A 5,649-nucleotide genomic window follows, 5' to 3' on the forward strand; every position below is an offset into this window, starting at 1 on the left:
GAACGTTACAAGTTATAACCACTGATTCCAAAAGCAGAGATCTACACATAGTTGCAGAACCTACCATGATACTCAACAATCTCTCTCGTCTTTGATAGAAACAACCAGTAATCATATCAAAACAATTGAAGGCTAAGATTATATAGGAGAAGATCATTTGGTTCAAATTAACCGGGTTGTTTATATATTGGTAATAATTTTTGAGACTGTTATAATTGCTTTTCATTCGGGTAACAGACATGTAGCTAGCGGGAATTGGTTCATTCAGTGTAATTTATATATTTTTGTGATGTTGGATTTTTTTTTTATGTGCAAAGTGCAAGACAATTGCAAGATGTCTAATATTCTCAGATGGTTACTTCATGCCTTTTTGTTGCTTCTTTACTTTGTCCTTAATTGGCACTGTATTCTTTTTCAAGAATACCAGACTAAGAAATAGGGGACAAAACCTACCACCTTCCCCATTCAAACCCCTATAATAGGAAACCTACATCAACTAGGTTTTTTACCGCATTGAACGCTTCAATCAATGGCTAAAACTCATGACCCTTTAATGTCATTACACTTTGGAAGCAAGACAGTTCTTGTGGTTTATCAGCTTTCGTGGTTTGTGAAATCACACAAACCCATGACCGAATCTTCTCAAACAGACCTGAAATGAACTTCAGGAGGCGAATTTTGTATAATTGCAAGGACATTCTCAAATTGTTAAAAGAATGATAGAATATATATATATTAGAACACCTAGGGCCAACGCCTATAAGCCACTAGGGAAGAAGTATGGTGGAGAAGAAAGTGGCGGTCCAAAGTTTAAATAGATGTTCAGAGAGATAGGATATTTGCTAGAAACTTTTAATATAGCTCATATTTTCTAGGAACTTTTAATATAATGGACTTCATACCATGGCTTGGTTGAGTGAACTTGTATCAATGGATTGGAGAAGAGGGTTGAGAAAACTTTTGTAGAGATAGATTTTTTTTCTTGATGTTGTGATTCAAAAATATAGAAATGGACATAGGTATTGACTTGGTAGACTTTCTCCTTCAGTTTGAAAAGGACAGGACCTCTGGAATTCCTCTTTGGAATGATAACATCAAAGTCATTATATTGGTAAGTAAAAAAAAAAAAATATTCACCTACAAGAACTTTAGAACTCCTCTTTGGAATGAGAACATCAAAACCATCATATTGGCCAAGGGTGCCATAATATTGTTGTTTAAACTAAAATTGTGTTAATTATTTTCATTGTCTTTTTTATCATGTAGGATATATTTGGTTTTTACAAAAAAAAAAAAGAAAGATATATTTAGCGCCAGAATTGATCCCACAAAGTATACTTCTAGAATGGACAATGACAGAAATTTTAAAGCATCTAGAAGTCATGAAAGAAGTTCAACAGGAAGTAAGGGGGTCACAAGTGGTAAAACGAATATTATAGAAATTGATATAAAACAAATGCATTATTTGAATGCAGTGATTAAGGAGACACTAAGACTGCATCCTTCACTCCCATTATTGATTCCGTGTAAATTGACAAAGAATGTCAATATACAAGGGTTTGATGTTCCAACCAACACAACAGTAATGATCAATGCATGGGCCATTGGAAAGGAACATGTGTCCTAGGATGAACCCAAGAAGTTCAAACCAAAGAGGTTATTGAATGATGCCCCTATTGATTTCATGGGCCATGATTTTCAGTTAATTCTGTTTAGGATAGGTAGGCGAGGATGCCCAGGAGCCCAATTTGCTTTTGCCATTGTTGAACTTGTAATCTCCAATTTTTTGCACAACTTTGATTGGTCATTGCCTTATGGATTGAGTGGGGAGGACTTAGATATGACAAAATGTACTAGTATTTTAAACCATTTAAACTATTCTCTTTTACTTTGAGGAATTTGTGCTTCACCTACCACTTGTAGTGCTCCACATAAATATAATTTTTTTTTTTTTTTTTTTTTGAGTAACGAGATATGTGTAAATTCTTATATAAATCCATGTGATAATATTAGTACCTAATTCCTTTTGAGCATTTACGGAGCATTGTTTACAGCTAACTTCTACCTAATAATGCATGACCTTCCACATTAATTTCAAACTACCTCTTGTTAGATAGCAATATTCCTCATTTTTGCACTATTAAAAGTGACAATTTGTAAATGGTCTTTGTTTCCTTTCTTGAATAAAAAAAAAAAATAAAATAAAAATAAAAATAAAAATACATAACTAGCTAGTTGAAGTACTTAAAACTAGAAAAGACAAGACAAACAAAAAGTATACAGATATTTCATTACATCACCCTCATTTGCAAATAATAAAGATACATTGGTCCCAAAAGGAATCTTCAGAAGTTAATGGATCCCACGTAAAAAGCTCATTATTTTTATGCTTGGAAAAATTCATCTCTCTCTCTCTCTCTCTCTCTGTCTTTCTTTGGCCTTGGACGAAAGCTAATGGAGGCTGGGAGCCTCGGATCCCAAGCTTCTTCCACTCTGCTTCTCTTTGCTTAAGCGTCACCACACTTGTTTTTTCGTACAGTTTGCTCTTTAGTTATCTTTTCCTTCTCCCTTTCGCTCTTGCTCTCTTAAAAATAATAAATAAATGGTGAAAAAGATGAAGCACCTCACAAGAGTTGATACAGATATCGGTCTTGGGTCTCAACCTGGGTTTAAATAAAAGAACCCAGGAACTGAATCAGGTCTAGCCAACTTTAGTTTTCGGTCATGAATCTGCCGATGAAGGTATTGGTAACGGTATTTCTGTATTGAAAATTTTACCTCCATTAGTTGATTTTGTCCAATTTAAATTAGAATTGGACCGCAATTGGCTGGACCAGGGCTGATTTATATATTAAAACTTTGCTCGCAAACCAATGGGCCCAAACCTGGTGCATTTGTATCGTGTACTCTAATGTGGCAATCCAATGGGCCCAAGGCTGGTGCAATTATATTGTCATTTAGTTATTTAGTTATGGTTAAAACCTCAGTCCAATGGCTCCAATCTGATATAACAAATACAAAATAGAGGAAATAATAGACAACTGTCACTGGGGAATAGATTTGAGAAATGCTTGAATAGCCCAAGCCCCAGGTAAGTGGCATACTCCATCCAATGTTGAACGTGGTTTTTCCAACGTCGGATGAGCATTGTCTGACACATCGCCGATGTCGACAATCTTACATTGTGTGCCATCCAAAATTTTTTGGATACCAAAAATGACTAGCTTTCTTAGAGAGAAGACATCATTCGGATTCCTTCGGACCAGTATTTCCAAGGGGCATCTCTCCCCTATAAATATAAGATGTCCTAGACTCTTATAATATCACTCTAAGTGGTCTAATCTATCAATCTCATTCTCTTATTCTTTCAAACTTCTACCCTATTTTTTTCTTTAATTTACACTATTATGAAAAGTGTTCTTATCTCTTGTCCTAGTTGATTAAGCACACTGGAGTGTGTGCCGACGTGGCCCAGTGAGTGTAACAACTTCTGAAAGGGCATGTAGGAACCATTTAATCTTGGAAGCTAATTCGTGTTACCCAAATCGTACCGTAGGGGGAATCTACAATCTTAAGGAGAGTAAATGGTGGCACGAATCACCCCTTAGTTATCTCCTAACATTTTCAAACTCATTTGTTGTAGTAGATGAGTTTATGACTATTAGTGAAGCATTACTACATTGCAATAATTTCTGTTGGTGGACATTTGGTGAAAAAATAAGTCTATCTCTCATAATTTTAGTGTTATATTTATAACAATCTTAAGACTATACTTGAGAGCATAAATAAGTTGTATATGATTGTTGAAAGTTCTCCAATTACTCCCCTTGTTTGATGGTTCTAACCATAAGAGATGGAAGAAAATGATCCGGTTCGGTTTAGACTAACTTGCCATCCCTTTTACTGAAAGCAACTAAAAGCTTTCCTAAAGAAAGCAATGATCAATCTCTTAATGCTAAGAGGGAAGTATGGATATGACCATACTATCCATGCAAAAATAGGATTTTGAACTCATAATCCAATGAGTAATACTGTTATTTTGCATATTAATAAGCTTATATATTTGGATTAAATTAGGGAAGAAGCATGCTATAAAAGATGATGGAAGAAAAGTAGCTAACTTCCTTGCTTTTGTTATGAAAGATGACCAAAATATATCTACACAAGTTGATGAGTTTCAAGTCTTAATAGCCAAATCTGTTAAAAAAAAAAAAATGGCCTATCAGGTTAAAGATAGAGAAGGACAGCGATTTTAAATCCAAGGCTAACTTCGTAGAGTTCGGCAAGCATGAACAATTCATATAAAGAAGGATACAAACAAGAAGAAAAAGGGAATTGTTTCTCTTGTGGCAGACCTAGGCACTTCAAACGTGAATGCCAACAAATGAAGAGGGCCAACCTCATTGAGATGACATATTTGCATCCTATTGAGCACATATTCTATGTATATTGTCACTTTTGTCAACAAGTCCTACACAGACTGTTGGGTCAACACACTCACCTAAGAAGGAATGTATTACTTATGTAGAATAGTCACCTCTTTCAATCTTTCAAGAACGATGCTTAAAGCTCCAAGGGTTTTGAGGTGAAGATTGGGAGTGGGTACATAAAAGGAGACACATCATCTTGGTATTTTATCTCTTTGTGTACAGTCACATATATGTAAGAATCTCAGATTGTAGGCAAGATGTTCGATGAAATGCTACAGGTGGTTTCAATTTATATTGGGCATTCGCATATACCATTGCAAACCAATCATTATTGCTATCGAGTGGGTGCTTGATAGAGGGGTTGTAGCTCTTTTGTGGTGGGTACTCCATAAAGTTCAGGGTAGGTACTCCCTTGTAGTTGTTGCTATATATAAATCAAGGGTTACAGTTCCTTTGTGGTAAGTGCCAAGTAAAAATCTAGAAGCGGTGCTCTCTACATCGGGTGCCGCTAAATGTTGAATTGTGCATTAAGCTGCAACTAGATTTGATATGTATCCCAAACAATCATTTGCACCATGGATTTAGCCACATTAGTGAACCCTGTGCATTAAGCTGCAACTAGATTTGATATGTATCCCAAACAATCATTTGCACCATGGATTTAGCCACATTAGTGAACCCCGTAAACTTTTTCTTGTAGATGTTTGCATGTGGTCTATGATTTCAATGTGAATGTGTTAAATCTGGTAGCTAGGTGCCAGTACGAAGTGTAAGAATACCCCAATCGGCAAAAAAAGTTCTCTGAGACCCTCATCACTGATTCACCCCCTCTTAGTGACAGCCTAAACTCACAATTGGTATTAGAGTTCGGTCTCTTATCCATTAAATTGGCTAAGGGTGATCCTAGTAAACTCAAATGGCTTTCAAGTAAAGGATTTTCCTACCTGAAGGCCATGGTGTTTGATGGAACCATGTCTTTTCGCAAGAGAAAGCAAAACAGACATGAGGGGTATGATGTATGGGCATCTATTGTGAATGGCTATTCCAAACCTTCTAGCCCCCCCGCTAATGTTACAGAGAAGAGGTGATTTCTGAATAACTCAAAGAGCAACAAATGATATCATGTATGGTCTTGTGGATAGTGAGCTTGTCATAGCCATTGGCTGCGAAACTGCCACGGAAATATGGGATAAACTATGCAGCATTCATGAAGACGATG

This window comes from Macadamia integrifolia, chromosome 9, assembly GCF_013358625.1.
Source record: "Macadamia integrifolia cultivar HAES 741 chromosome 9, SCU_Mint_v3, whole genome shotgun sequence".
In the NCBI taxonomy this organism is placed as follows: Eukaryota; Viridiplantae; Streptophyta; class Magnoliopsida; order Proteales; family Proteaceae; genus Macadamia; species Macadamia integrifolia.